The 16,652-nt window shown below is 43.6% G+C and overlaps 1 pseudogene; it reads left to right on the top strand.

Annotated features, from left to right (window-relative positions):
* Window positions 1-219: 219 nt before the first annotated feature.
* On the top strand, window positions 220-356 carry LOC146066086 (U2 spliceosomal RNA; annotated as a pseudogene).
* The last annotated feature ends 16,296 nt before the right edge of the window (window positions 357-16,652 follow it).

A 16,652-nucleotide genomic window follows, 5' to 3' on the forward strand; every position in this document is an offset into this window, starting at 1 on the left:
CCTGTCCATTACCAGTTAACTGACCCTAAGGATGAACTACTGTATAATCAGAATTTAATTAACATAATATTTTTTTCTGACTTTCTTAATAAGAAACTTTTGGTCTAGGGGTGCCGTGAAAAAGGTTCTGATAGTCTGGGGTGCTGTATGTTTGGGAACCTCTTGATTAATCATTTAAAAGAAATGGAGAATTTAAACGTGTTAAAAAACACAAACAAAATCGCTTCTCAGCCTTTTGGCTAAGATCAAGTGCAGTATCTGTTCTTATCAGTGGGTATGGACTAGCCCCTGGCAGAAGAATAGAGAAAGGCTGGACTGAGTAACTGCTCTGATGGGCAGAGGGGATGGGATCCCTCATGCCTGGAGCGGGGAAAAGTCTGGCTGAGTACCTTCACCTCTGCCAGATGGTGGGAGGTGTTGTTTCTGTAATTCCACTGGTAGGAGGGGGGGGGGAGAAACACTGGGCCCAGTAGTTGACTCTCTTGATGGAGTTTGTAGCCCCTGAAGGATGAGACAGCAAAAGGCTCAGTTTAGTATCCATTCCCGAGGAGCGGAGAAATGCTGGGACTGAGTAGATTTCTCCCATTCCAGAGGTTCATAGCCTCTGGGGGCCTCAACCCCTAAGGGAGTCATTCGAAAAGCCCAGTGGAGTATCCATTCCCATGCCAGGGGCTGGAAAGTGCCCTAGATGGGAGCAGAGAAACACTTGGTCGGACACTGACTGGCTAGCTGCCTGGAGTCCGAGGCTGCACTGTGCCCCCGTGGAAACTCAGGGTGCTGGCTCATGTACTGGTGATCCCAAAATCCCTATGCACTAGCACTGCGCACTTTCCCTCTAGGTTAGGCATCACGTCCTTACCCTGGGCCTTTTGGCTGGGGTAGGACATTTTTTCACACCCCCACCTGGCTGGGGTCTCTTTATTTATTTTCCTTCTAATGTTCGTCACTTTTCACGTTTTCTTTTTTTTTGTAGTTTGTCACGTTTTTTTTGGGCCGTGTGTTTGCCCCTTTTGGGCCATCCACTCCCCAAAGTACTGAAGCTCTCATCCTTTTGGGCGACCATGAGCATCAAGGCGGAGGGAAGCCTACTGCGTGTCTCTCCAAACCTTCGGGTGCCACGGTGCCCGGAGCAAGGGCATGTTTCACACCCCCCCCCACGCACCCAATTTGTAGTTGGCAGGGCTCTTGTTCTGCAAAAAGGGGATGCGGCCTAACATTATACCACACACTGTAATGCCCATTGCACATTTTAGTGAACTTTATAATACCCATTACACATAAAGCCACATGCCGTAATACCAATTACACATAAGGCCACACATGATGACCATTACATACTATATAACAAATCGTAATGCCCATTACACATTTGACACATAAGTGCCACTTACCTACATGCTCATTCCTAGGAACTTCATGCTCGATGCCAAGGGGCTTCAAGCTTATGGGCAAGGGGGACTAAAATTGCTCATTGTCAAGTGGGACTAAAATTGCTAGTGGCCAAGGGGGACTGAAATAGCTCGTTGCCAAGGGGGACTAAAATTGCTCATTGCCAAGGGGGAATAAAATTGCTCATTGGCAAGGGGGACCCTCTCCCCACCCTCTTCATGCCTACTCCCTGCTCTGCCCGCCTGAGCTGCCCCGTCCGCAGCTATTTTCAATTTAGTCTTCCGCTGGACTGCTAGCCAATAGGCACTTGCGGTCCAGCAGCCATCAATGCTGCTTCTGATTGGCTGCTGGACCGCAAGAACCTATTGGCTAGCAGTCCAGCGGGAGACTTAATAATGGTGGACAGGACAGCTGAGCTCAGCCGGGCAGAGCAGGGAGCGGGCGAGCGGGAGACCTTTGATGTCTCAGCACCCAGAGCTCGTTCTCCACCGGCTATGCCCTCCATACGCCTCTGGTAAAGGGTGGAAATTGCAGGGTAGCTGGGTGCTAATGTGCCAGTGAGAGTGGGTTGGAGGAAATACCGTGGTTCAGGGTGGTGCCGGGGTGCGGTCCACGGTAAGGGAAAGGAATGCCCGTGTGCCCAGGATGCTGCGTGTCACAGACTTCTGTGGTCCGTGAGAAACAACCATGAGAAACAACGGGTGGTGGATAAGAGAGCACAGCAGAGGGAAGGGTAGTTGGGGAAAGGGAGGACTGGAGATAGGGGAGTCTGTCTGCTGCTGGTATTAGGAGGCCCTCACTCCCTGTTGTCAACAGTCATAGCAGGGCAGCCAGGGCCAGATTTGGGTGGCACCTGTTTCGGGTGGCAGGCTGCCTGTCACCAGACTGAAAAATCTGACTAGACATCCGCAGCAGCATGGATGAGCGGGCAGCGGCGGGAGACGAAAGTCGTCGACATGATTCAGCCTGTACCTCTGACCTTTGCTGTATAAGATCCCCGGTGACTGATTGAGTGTGTGTAGCACTGCAATGTCTCTGGACACACAGGGGTGGGGATAATGGCAGTGTGTATTGGCGATGGTCAGACAGGCAGCGGGTTGTGACAGTGCACTGATGACTCTCCCCTTGACAATGCCGCCAGTTGGTGTACATTGCATGGCTGTCAGTAACTCCCTGGCTTCTGGCCAGCGGCACAGTGCCAGCTCCGCCTCCACCTGTATGTCTCCTAATGCTGCTCTCTGCATGCACGGCACACCTCCATACGCCGCATCTTATAAAGCATAGGACCAAGCTACTGCTCCTTATTATTCAAAGTTAGCTGAAGGCGAGGAAGTGACCACGACAGGGCTATCCTGTAATGCAGCTCAAGCACCACACTTGGAGGTGGCTGGCCGGCCGGTATTCTGTCGAAATAACAGAAAAGTTGTAGTTGCTGTTATTTTGGAGACGCACTGTCTCTGGTACACCCGTATGTGCGGCACCCAGGGCGGTGCAGCTTGGGGTCTTCTGATTGGCTTATCCCTCACAACTGTACAATGCAATCTGCTATAAAAATGTGACCTTCATGTGATTCTTGAAATTAAAACCATAACAGGCCTGTGCCCTGTGTGCTCCAACATGGGGTGGGCTGCTGTGTTTGCACTTAGCTGGTGGCCCCTAATCATATTCCTTATAATTGTGATCGCTGGTGGATATAGCTTTAACAATTCATCCATATTTAAAGAAAAAGGACTGCTGGAATACGCCATGCAAAAAAGACCTGCCACGATGAACAGATAAATGAAATGTTTACTATTTATTAGAAATGTTAGGGCAATTATATCACCCCTGCTGTCTCCTTCAGCTGACCAGCAAGGAGCTTACAGTCCAGAATATGAAGGGACCCGCTACCTGACCAGCAGAAAACTGGAGTAAAATGAGGTGCGATCAGCACAATATTTCTCCCATAATAAACCTGGCTGAGACCTTGGTACCAGGGAGGTAAAGAAGGTTGTGGCTGCTTATGGTGAAGGGTATCCAACCCTGGTCCTCAAGTATCCCCAACAGTGAACGTTTTCCAGGTCTCCATACAGAATTGCAAAGGAAATATTTAGCTCCACCTGTGGACCTTTTAAAATGTGTCAGTGGGGAATAAATGCACTTGTGCACCTGCTGGGCGACTTGGAAGACATGCACTGTTGGGGGTACTTGAGGACCAGGGTTTGGAACTACTGGTGAAGACAAGTAAACAAGTAATCGTAGGTAGCAACCACAATGCCTGATTTTGCCTGGAATTCTACAGACATATTAGGTGCTACTAAGGTTAGCTATCTGTGAACATTGTGTCTTTCCCATTGGGCTTAATGCGCAGTTGCCCAGGGGATTCTAGGGGCCCACCTCAATGGAGAAGATAGTACTGCCTCAGGGAGCACTGGTGGCAGGCAGCGGTGATCCGGGCAGTGACGGCTGGAAGCTTGTATCGCTATTTGCCGCACGGTTGGGCAGGAAGCACTGCTGATTTTGAAAAGTCTGGCCGGATGCTGATTGGCTGAAAGAATTCAGCCAATCAGTGTCCGGACAGTCTTTTGAAAATCAGCAGCTCTTCCCGCCCAGCTATTAGAGCTAGTAGCTCCCAGCCGCTGCTGCCCGGATGCTGATGCACATAGGTACGTATATGTGCATCAGCATCCGGGCCCCTAGAATCCTTGGACCCCTGGGCAACTGCCCATTAAGCCCAATGGGAAAGACGCACTGTTCACAGATAGCTAGCCTTAGTAGCACCTAATATGTCTGTAGAATTCCAGGCAAAATCAGGCATTGTGGTTGCTACCTACGACTACTTGTTTACTTGTCTTCACCTCAGGGACGTGCAGTCAGGGGAGGCAGGGGAGGCAGTGCCTCCCCTGTCATAATGATGTGAATAATAAAAAGAAGATGCTTTTAAGGACACATCATTTGATTCTACTCAGTGCAATATTCGGTACTTATGTATTATCTGGGCTCCCATGTTAAATGCACCCCATTTTTTCATACCCCTACTATCCAACTACGCATGGAGTTGATTTTATATAGTGTGGCGAGCGCAGCGAGCCACCGTGCCCGAAGCGTGGTGAGCGCAGCGAGCCCCGCGAGGGGACTCGGTCTCATAAGAAAAACGGGAGCCCAGATATTACATAAGTACCCAATATTCTGCTTGTTTTGCACTTTACCTGGACACTTGGACACTTTATTGGGATCGCACCTTCTTTGCACCTGCACTTTATTGCACTTGCACCTTATTTGAGGATCTCATCCAAAGAACCAAGCCTTCTGCGGTGGTGCCGCAGAGACTTCGCCTGAAGTAATAGCCCACCGCAGCATCGGTTGATGGTGAGATAAATTGTATAATTATCCTCGAAAATTGACGATCCAAGTCCGATGTCCACAAGAATTTGTTTGTAAATTGTATCAAATTTATTTGTTTGCTTGTTTTTAACTTAATAAACCCCTGTCCAATTATATGGTGGTTTATATATCTTTTTGAAGAAGTTGCGCCTGGCTACAACTAAATTTGTTTGTTTCAAACATCCTCAGAGTGCAATAGAGGTGTCACAATACTAACGGTGACAACCTACTTAGACACTCATCTGTCTGCAGCACATATATCACTTCAGACTGACCCACAGTACTATACCATCATGTGGGAATCATAGTATGAACCCCACATTGGCAATATCCCTTTATATCTGACCACAAAATATATTAACCCAGCAGTGCATACCAGGGACGTGGAGGCAGGGGAGGCAGTGCCTCCCCTGTCATAATGATGTGAATAATAAAAAGAAGATATTTATATATCTTCTTTTATTATTTTCATAATTTCTACCTCTCCCCCTGCCTCCTACCATCTTACACTGCTGCATGTGAGGGTGGGAGGCAGCGGGAGAGGTGCCTCCCGCTGTTAACATTAAAACACCGGGCAGCGGGGGGCGGGTAGGGGAGGGCAGGGGGCAGGGTGCAGAAATGGGCTGTAAAAGCCCATTGAAAATGAATGGGGAAGCGGCACTCATACTGGTGCCGCAATGACAGGGGCACCAGTATGAATGCACGCCCCCAGATGTGATTGGGTCAGCAGATCCAGTGATGGATCCGCTGTCCAATCACACACATGCAGGGCCCACCTGGATAGGATGCAGCAGCGTGACAGTGTGGAGTCCGGCGCCGCTGGGAGATAGCCGCTGTCACTGCCGAGGAGAGGTGAGTCCGCTGGGGGAGGGGGGCGCATGTACGCCCTGCTGCCTGTGCCCGGCCGCTGCATATACCATATAGCATGGTATGTGGGCGGGGGCGCGCGGGGGGGGGGTCCCGTGCCTGTGGTCCCGTGCGGGGAGATCAGTGCCTCCCCAGGCAATGACCTCACCGCACGTCACTGCTTCACCTGTAGTTCCCAACCCTGGTCCTCAAGTACCCACAACAGTGCATGTTTTCCAGGTCACCCAGCAGGTGCACAAGTGCATTTATTCCCAACTGACACATTTTAAAAGGTCCACAGGTGGAGCTAAATATTTCCTTTGCAATTCTGTGTGGAGCAGCGGGTGTATGTGGTGGATAGGGCCTGTGCTAATATTTTGCCCAGAGGCCTCCGCCAGTGTTAAGATGACCCTGACTGTGAACAAACCATATTATGCTTTGGAAGGCACTAAGAGACTCTATAGACACTGTAAATAACTAGACTTCTATCATTTCTTTATCCAATAAGCATCACCTGGTGCCCATCTCTTTGGCCTTTATTGCTTCTTTAATGGATAATTTATTACAAAGTTCTTACCAAGGATCTCTTCTGTCATTGTTTTTATTATTACCTTTGAAAAGTTTGCATTTGGTAGAAACTAGTAACCCTGTTATTTTACGATATTGGCCATTTGCAAGCTCTTCGCCTTGTAATGCATGGTATTTTGAAATGAGGAGAATCTCATAGCAGATCTTTCGGTGCTGGCACACATATAAAAAGATAATAGTTTTGATGTATTAAAACATTAAAGGGAAGAGTATTGTTAAGTACAGACATGGAAGCTGCACATCAAATGCTTCCAATTAACCGAAGAGACATACAAGCTTTAAGATCTTCCAGAACTCAGAGCCAACTTGATGACTCAGAAGTTTGGCAAGAAGACAGATCTCTGTGGAGGAGGATTAGGCTATGCAAAGCTTACACAAAGGAGACTAGCATTACAGGCCTCTTCCTGTACAATATTCAGTACTGGTCAGGGTCTGGGCTATATGCAAAAAGAGTCTTATAGGCTAGGCTAATAAGGCTTTTATTATACCACAACACACAGGGGAAGATGTGATAAGCCTTGGAGAGTTATAAAGTGGAGAGCGATAAACTATCAGCCATCAGCTCCTAATTGCAATTTTAAAGACTGGGTTTGAAAATGATAAAAGCTGATTGGTTGGTAGTTTATCTCCTCACATTTTAGCACTCTCCATGGTTTAGTATATTTGTCCCAAAAGTGACTTTGTGATCATATCTCAAAAATATTGTCAATAAATATTAATCTACAGTTTAGTATGGTGTAGCACCATATAGTCACAGAGTGCAACTGCAGCTGGTATAGTTCCGTAACCTCTGTATAGAGACTTTAAACTCAGACACACTTTTATAATAGTGCCTAGTACATGGTGAATGTATGTTCTAGATCTAGACATTGTTCACACTGCGTGCCGGCTATGAGCAAAACTAGTCTGTTGTATATTTTACCTTTTACATAGTTTCTTTTATATTTAAATCATGTAAAAACTACATCAGTGATATAATACCTAGCCTTTAATATTGTCTTCTATGGATAGGCTTTACCTGCAAAATATTGTGTTTTAGAGGACTATAATAGCATACATAGCCGTGTGAACTCTGGAAATCTGTAAATGAATTATTGGGAAGAGAAGACAACAAATTGTACCTGAACCCAAATAAGTCCATAAATAAATAAATAATATTAATACAATGTGGTAATTGATACAGTAATAGAATACAATTTATTAATGGCTATATATATGCAATGAGTCTAATAATTCTTCTATTAGAAGACATTTGCCTCTTGCTACATTAGTTGATAATTGTGGTTATTTCAGTTCATCAGTGGACACAGGAGGCCTTTATGCTGATTATATTGTTGTGTTTTTGTGGCAAAAACCACAGATTTTTCAATGGCCTTTGTATTTGGAGAAACCAAAGATGATTTTGGGTGGTGTTGGTAGGATAGTCTAGGCAGGGGTTAAAGTGTGTGTGTGTGTGTGTGGGGGGGGGGGATGTGTGGAACGGAGTTCCACCACCTCTAATGGTGAGATGGAACTAGTTCAGCTCTGCCTTGGCCCTGGCACAGTAATTCTAGCAGAAAAGCTTTATAGTTTGCATGGGGGTACCCAAAATCATGCCACTGGCCCTGGCTCTGCCTAGTGGGGGGAGGGGGTAATTAGGTGGCAGATGGAAAGGAGTTCCCCCACCTCTCCAGTACCACTTTTAGCCCTCTGTGTAGGGTCCAGTGGTGGAACTTGTGGGTATTGAGTCCAGGTGCAAAAATATAATTTGGACCTCTTCTTTTATCCCAACCCAAGTTAACAATATGCAACATAGTAGTGGGTGACAGGGAGAGGCAGAAGGTGACAGGAAGAGGCAGAGGGAGGTAGAGTATGACAAAGAAACACAGTGGGAGACCGGAAGAGGGTGAAAGGGGCAGCAGATGACCCCTCTGCCCCAGTGCACTGCAGTACAGAGCAACATGTTGTCTGAGATTAATTACTGTAAAATAAACTAATCATATTACATAAATGAATTTTCTTTTATTAGCCATTTTATAATTTTATAATTGTTTCCACTGCTTTATTTGATATACTCCCCTATAGGGACCCTTGACATTCCATTTATTTAAAGATACTTAGCTCACTTTTTTGGTCAATTCAAGGTCGGCTTGCAATATATTTGCAAGTAACAGCGGTTTAGTCTCTGGAAATGTTGTACATTCTTTGCTTTACAAATAGCTATTACCACTATTTGCTATTATTATTATGTACGGTCTCTAAATGTATGTTTGTTTTCACTTGTGAATCATGCCCTAAGGGCCACCTGTAAGCAGATCGCTTTATCAGCTGACATTGCATGTCTGCATCTAGAGCCAGACATTACCACAATGACGTGTTTTCAAGGATGCGTCTCTTTCATTTCAGATGTATATATTTTTTCCCACTCTAAAATCATAAACATGACCTGATGGCATTTTCCTGAATATTTCTTTTGCAAGAGAGAAGATACAATAGCAAAAACCGAGCCAGAAATCTAGCTTAAGGCGCCAGCCAAAACTTTACACTGTGCTCACATTAGGTTACTAAAAAGTGATCAGATTACTGCCTTTAATGAGGCTAGAAGAAAGTTCTCATTAATATTACACATATAACTTGATAAAAATGGGCCTTTGCCAATAAAAATTGGGAGGAATAGAACAGCCTGTTGGTCATTAAGAATCGGGGCTTGGAGCGGTGATAGTTGCTCATATTGTACCAAGATGGAAATGGAAAAAGGGTTGATGCCAACAGAAATATCTGATCTGTGTGCTTCCGGATACTTCTCTGTAGAGTTGAGTAAACTTAACAATTTGATAGGTAGAGATATTTTTTTTTACCTTAATGCACTAACCTAGCCATTTTATATATATTTTTATCATTTCCTCTACTTATTTTCTTTCCCAACATTCATTAAGTTGTAGAAAAAGTAGTGGCTTTAGTCTAAACACAAAAGCTTATTTTTTTTAGAATCAGAAGCCATCAAAAGTATGTACTGAAGAGAAACAGGATTGTATTGACTGCTGTTATAAATGCTTTCCGAGACAAAGGTTTCATATTATATATTCTTTTATTACCAAACAGGTTATTTGGTATAGATAGGAATATATATGATAACATATTAGACTTTGCAAAGTCAAACATTAAGTCAAAGTCTACACAGGAGAGCTAAGAGTTTCATGGCGGGAGGGCAACATTGAGATTGTAAAGAATGTAACAGGTGTTATGTAAAAATGAGAATACCATTTTCATGACAGTTACATTGGATTCTGTTCATTCTATCCAACTGTTTAATTTATATATATATTTTTTAATTCTAAGTGAGTTACGCAAGGTAAACTGGTGATGGCTAATAAATTGATAAATGCGTTGAATGGCAGGGACTTTGCCTGCTTCTTTTTATATGAGCGTAACTTAATTTGGCTTAGTCCCAAAAATTGAGGTAACCAAGAGCATTTGTTTTGGTTAATTCAATGCTCTTTTAATTTGGAGGACACATCATTGTATGCCAATGCTATATCAGGTGAGGCAGCCATCTTGAATGCACTGCATAGGATTACCCTGGGTGGAATAGTTTACCCATAGAAGAAATGAAGACAAAAAGTGATTTCTGTGTAGTTTAAGGTCCCAATAAGACAGTCAGGTCCATATATTTCTCATCCCCTCCACAAGTGTACCAGATGAGGCAGCCATGTTGCGCACACTACAAAGGTTACATTGTGGGAGGTGAACCCTATAAGGACCCAATGCAGATATGGGAAAGCGGATGCTTGTGTAGTATGATATACAGTGTATGGAAACCTCCACATGAAGCACATCCTGCCCGCAGAGGAACCATCCGGGGCAACCAGCTGGGTCACTGCTGGCCGGGTTTGCAGTGGAGGTATACATACACAGGAATAGCACAATGCAAGGTCGAAATACACTGCTGGAGGGAAAAAATGAAACAAAACAGACATGATAATCACACCTTTGCACCATGATTGGAGGTTAATTTTAGAATAATTATTTTGATAAAGTCAAAAATGTCCTGGTCTCATGGGAGCAGAACAGGTGGGTGTGAGAGAGAGGGGAGCACATTCACATATGCTGGAAGTGATGCTATGGTACGTAGGTTTGCCCTAGGGTTCCCTACCCCCACAGCCGCCAGCTCATCATGAGGGGTAGGCCTGGGAACAGTCCTGGTGTTCTCATATGTAGTGGTGGTGGGTCTGGTCCAGGTGTTCTCATGGAAAGATGAGGAGAGGCCACATAATGATCCTTGTAGTTGTAATTCAGTCCTTCTGTTGTAATGTTGATTGGTTGTTTGCCTTCTGGTTTCCTTTGGTCTAACGCCGGGATAATGCTGCTATTGATTTTAAACTGAAACTTTCTAACTAGACACTTCATATACTAGACACACTAGCATCTTAACAAAAAGGGTAGGAGTTGAGGTCTTCCCAGGACTAGCGCAAATGTGGTAGCACTGCAGCTGATGGTGGGTGTCTGAACCTGAGGTGTCCCCACACCCCGGGGTGAATGAAGTGGCAAAGTTTAGTGTATAGATACACAAAAGTGGTCAGATCCCTCCACCAGCGCAAGGAGAAAGAGAAAAATTACGTCCCTACTGTGTAGGTGGCGTCTCCTCTTCTCCGCCTCCGTAACCAGGGTTTGGTATATTCAAAACTTTCCCTGGAGACTAGATCCAGGTCTCTATTCCTCTTCTTCCTGTGTATGGACCAAACTTTCCCGGTGTGTCAAGCCGTGGAAGTAGAACAGGGATAGAAGCAGAGATAGGACCGAATATAGTGTAGTAATTTATTGTAATAGGAATATTCAATAAAACATGCAGTTAAAAATGTATAATCTCTTTCAAATTTAGCCAGGTGAGTGTAGGGATAGAAAGGTGGACAATTACCCTTTAAGGTGGAGAACTGATTTTTAGGCAGCTCTCAAACTCGCATCAGGGTAAAACAGTCTCCCAGGCAGGTACCGGTTTCCTCTCCATCTTTATTATAGCAGCTTATATTCCCCCGGATGCTATGGCAAAAGTGGCCATGGAGGGTCTATATATGACCATCAATAAACATCTGACTGCTAACCCAGAGGCGGTTTTTATAGCTGCTGGGGATTTCAATCATACAATCTTAAAATCAGTACTTCCAAAATTCTATCAGCATGTCTCCTGCAAAACGAGAGGTGATAAAGTCTTGGACCATGTATATACCAACATCCATGAGGCTTATGTGGTAACTGCTCTTCCTCATTTGGGGCAGTCAGACCATTTATCTCTATTTGTCTCTCCTAAATATATTTCACTAAGACAACGGGTGAAACCAACCGTCAAGGACATTAAAGTTTGGCCAGTGGGAGCCGATGCATTATTACGGGAGCAGTTTGGTCTGATGGACTGGAATCGGTTTAGACCATGTGATCTGAGTGGCTCAGATATAGCTGTTGATTCAAACCTGTATGCTTCTTCTGTTTTAGATTATGTCAATACTACCATTGATAATGTTACCACCTGGAAAAAGATTACTGTATACCCGAATGAGAAGCCGTGGATGAATAGGGAGGTTCGGCTTCTGCTCAGGGCCCGTAATACTGCCTTTAAAGAAGGGGATGCAGTGGCCTATGGTACAGCTAGGGCGAATCTGAAGAAGGGTATTGTCAGTGCTAAACATTGCTATAAACTTAAGATAGAGGAGCATTTAGTAAGATCTGATCCCCGTTGTTTATGGCAGGGTATCCGGGGTATCAGTAACTATAAGGCAGGGGAAACTAGTTCTGCCCTTAATATGGATGTCCCCTCATTAAATGAGTTGAACCATTTTTACGCTTGGTACGATAGAGACAACATCGAAAGGGTGACTAGACTGCCCTCCTCTGGCCAACCTCTTGTATTAACTGCTGAGGTCCTAGCTGGTTTTAACCAAATTAACGCAAATAAGTTGGCTGGTCCGGATGGCATACCGGGACGGGTGCTGAGGGCATGCGGCTGAGCAGTTGACGGGGGTATTTACGGATATTTTCAATCTGTCTTTATCTGCGTCGATTGTTCGGGCATGCTTTAAAAGCACTACTATTATCCCGGTGCCAAAAAATTCCAGGCCGATGAATTTGAAAATTCCAGGCCGATGAATTTGAATGATTACCGTCCAGTGTCTCTTACACCGATAATTGTGAAGTGCTTTGAACGGTTGGTGTTAGCACATCTGAAGGCTGGTCTTTCACCTACTTTGGATCCATTTCAGTTTGCTTACCGCAGTAATAAAAGCATTGACGACGGAGTTTCTTTGTTGATGCATTCAGCATTATCACATCTGGATAAAAGTAATACCTATGTCCGACTGTTGTTTTTCGACTTCAGTTCGGCGTTCAATACGGTGATACCATCTAGGCTAGTCTTAAAACTTTTTGAAATAGGGATTGATAGTTCTCTATGTAACTGGATAGGGGATTTTTTGAGCAATAGGCCTCAGGTGGTTAGAGCAGGGGTGAATAGCTCAGATCTAGTGATGCTGAATACTGGGGTACCGCAAGGCTGTGTATTGAGCCTATTTCTTTATTCTGTTTTTACGTCCGACTGTAAACCGGTTTACAATTCCAATATCATTATTAAATTTGCCGATGATACAACATTAATAGGCCTCATTGATAACAACGATGAAACGGTATACAGAAAGGAGATTCAGCATTTGGCTGAGTGGTGTAGTGCCAATAATCTCTTTCTCAACGCAAGTAAAACAAAAGAGATCATGGTAGATTTTCATAGAAAAAAATCTAACCCGTTTATGCCGGTACAGATCAATGGGACAAATGTTGACCAAGTTTCTAGTTTTATATTCTTGGGCACTTATATCTCTGAGGATTTAACATGGTCAACTAACATAAAATGTCTGGTAAAAATGGCCCATCAACGCCTTTTTTTCCCCTCAGAATGCTGAAAAAACAACAATTGCCACTGCAAATTTTGGTAAATTTCTATCGTTGTGCAGTGGAAAGCATTCTGACGAGTTGTATCTCCGTGTGGTATGTGAATTGTACCGTTGCAGAACGGAAGTCAATCCAGAGGGTAATTAAACTGGCCCAACAGATAATGGGTACTACTCTCCCTTCTGCCGATGATATTCAGCGGAAGCGTTGTCTGCGTAGGGCGCATAATATCTTAAAAGATGAAACCCACCCGGCTAATGGGCTGTTTGTATTATTGCCTTCGGGTAGACGGTTCAGTTGCCTAAGGAATAGGACCAGTAGGATGAGGAATTGTTTTTTTCCTAGGGCCATTTTAGAATTAAATGCTAGTTTGGGTCATGGGGGGAGGGTAATGGGGACTTAAGTTTTATTGTAAATTGTATGTGGATCATTTTGTATTTTATTATATGTATGTATTTGGATGGATGCTAAACTGAATTTTGTCACCCTAATTGGGGTGATGACAATAAAGACGTATCTAATCTAATCTAATCTAATCTTCAAACAACTTTCTCTTACGTGGGAATCTTGGAGAACAATAAATGTTTTGATTTGCCAAACAATGCAATCAAACATATAGCTCAATAAAAATGTGGATAGCACCAGGGTTGCTTGCAATAATTACACAAGCATGCAGTAGTGAGCAAGACAAATCATCTATACCCCCCAAGAACACTTGAATTATATTGCCACAGAGTCATTGAAGCACAATTCCACAACATAGTGTTGAATGACAAAGAGGCTGGTGTAGGAGAGACTGACGGTAGTCACAAGAAACCTGCGCTCCAAATAAGGGTGCAGCCTATCCAGAAGTAATCACCAACTATTTAAAAACATCCAATACAAAAAGGTTCAGATGAGGCGCTCTCGCTTGGGATATGCAATCTTCACAGCATAGATGATAGTACGTTATAGTTGTACCTAAAAGACAAAGGCACATAGTGTAGAATGTTCTATAGAATAGATACATATTAAGACCATATAAATTGTGTTCTATGTACTGCGTACCAGAAGAGAGCCTTAGCTTAGGCCACAAGATGTCTAACAAAGTGTCCACACAATATTCCAATTGAGTAAAATTCACTCATCAATTCTTCATATACCTTGAATAAGATAGAAAAATGCTCCACATAGTGAAAAGTAAGCTATTATTCCGATAATAATTTTAATTACAACAATAAAAGAACACAAGGGGGCATAATATCATGTCTGGCCTTATAATCAAGGCTATATTTCAGGTGTATAAATTAAAGGGAGTCTTTCTTAGGAGGTCACGGGTTTCCACTGATTAACTAAAAGGTGCCTCTAGGTTGTTCGATTATATAAAATCCAGTCCCACAGTCTTTATGCCTCTAGTTGTAGTCATCAACGTGTTTCAGCTTAGTATAATCCTTCCTCAGGGTGTGTATTCATCTGACAGGCAATTGATTTATATACCCTACATGTTCTAACTCCTCCCATTTGCAAGGTGTCATGGGAGTATGACCTGTATTCTAATACATACATGTATACATATAGTCCAAGGTATAGCCAATATAATAAATTCATAAATAGAATAAAAAATCATAACTTATATAAAAATTCATTATTTTACACATTTGTTATGATGGCCACACATAAGGCATCACATATGACCGGAAGTCCTTCTACCGAATGTTACGACTCTAGGGAGCAAAGGTGTAACCATTAAGGTAGAGGACTGGTCACAACTCCACCCCTAACTCTGTTAATCTTTTCAGAGATTATAGGCACCTGCGGAGCTAAGACTTCACCTATAATAGCCACGTTTGAAGGGGCAAATGACATCTGCCCCAACACCGGTGCCACCTGGTCTTATGAGGTACAAGGGGCCTAATACCTCCAAAGCTGACAAGAGGAGGAATAACTAAAAACCTGTAAAAAGTGGAAACAAAACATTAAGTACACAGCTGTCCCCAATGATTAATGGTTCCCCCAGCAGTCCAAAGTACAATGGAGATGGCCCCTTAACAGAACCTCATGTCCTAATCCACAGTAAATGCAACAATGTATGAAGATATACCTACCAGAATAAATCCACCTATACGGCGTGAACAAATACAACAATGCATGAAGATGTTAAACCAAACAAATGTAAAAGCACAAAGCTTGCAAATGTAACAATGCATGACAATGTTAAACCAAGAGCATTTTTAGAGCCAGGGTGGTAGGTAATTATAAAATTAAATTGTGTGAAAAATTAATGCCCATCTGCTTGTCTGGAGTTCAACCTTTTAGCCGACTCAAGGTATACCAGGTTCTTATGATCCATGAGAATCGTCACTCGAAACCTGGCACCCTCCAGCCAGTGCCTCCACTCCTCCAAGGCACATTTAATAGCCAGCAGTTCTCTAGTACCAACATCATAATTAGACTCCCCTGACATGGAGCTTACATCACACTTACTGTCCTGAGACAAAACTGCACCGACGTCTACCTCAGAGGCATCCACTTAAACCACAAATGGCAGATCAGGATCGGGATGACACAGCACCCCTGCAGATGTAAAAGGGCTCTTTAACCTAGAAAAAGCCTGTTGAACCTTTCTAGACCAATTCTTGGTATCTGCTCTCTTCTTGGCAAAGGCCACAGTAGGAGCCACAATCTCAGAAAAAGAAGGAATGAACCTTCTATAATAGTTTGCAAAGCCTAAAAACCTTTGCATGGCCTTCAAACTAGTAGGCTGGACCCAATCCAGGACTGCCTTTACCTTAGCGGGGTCCATTTCTGACTTTTCAGAGGAAATAATATAACCAAGAAATGCGACTCTTGATACCTCAAATTCGCACTTTTCCAACTTCGCAAATAAGTGGTCCTCTCTGAGCTTCAAAAACACAGACCTAACATGTATGCGATGTTCCTCCAAGGACCTGAATAAATCAACATATCATCTAAATAGACTACCACAAAACTACATAAAAATTCCCGCAAAACGTCATTAATAAGGTCCTGAGAGACTACTAGACAACCCAAATGGCATAACTAAATATTCGTAGGGACTGGAATGGGTATTAAAGGCAGTCTTCCATTTCTACACCTTTTAATGCAAATTAAATAATAAGCCAATCTCAAATCAATTTTCAAAAAAATGGTAACAGCACGCAACTGGTTGAAAAGAACAGAAATCAGAGTTAACGGGTATGATATTTTTATGGTAATCTTATTTAATTCCCGGAAGTCAATACATGGATGCAAAGAGCCATCCTTTTTACCCACAAAAAAGAAACCTGTCCCTATGGGTGACTTAGAGGGCCTCATAAAACCTTTTGGTACTTATGTATTATCTGGGCTCCCATGTTAAATGCACCCCATTTTTTCATACCCCTAATATCCAACTATGCATGGAGTTGATTTTATATAGTGTGGCGAGCGCAGCGAGCCACCGTGCCCGAAGCGTGGCGAGTGCAGCGAGCCCCGCGAGGGGACGCAGTCTCATAAGAAAAACGGGAGCCCAGATATTACATAAGTACAAACCTTTTTTCAGGTTCTCATCAATA

Source organism: Crinia signifera, chromosome 3 (assembly GCF_055691185.1).
Source record: "Crinia signifera chromosome 3, ASM5569118v1, whole genome shotgun sequence".
NCBI lineage: Eukaryota > Metazoa > Chordata > Amphibia > Anura > Myobatrachidae > Crinia > Crinia signifera.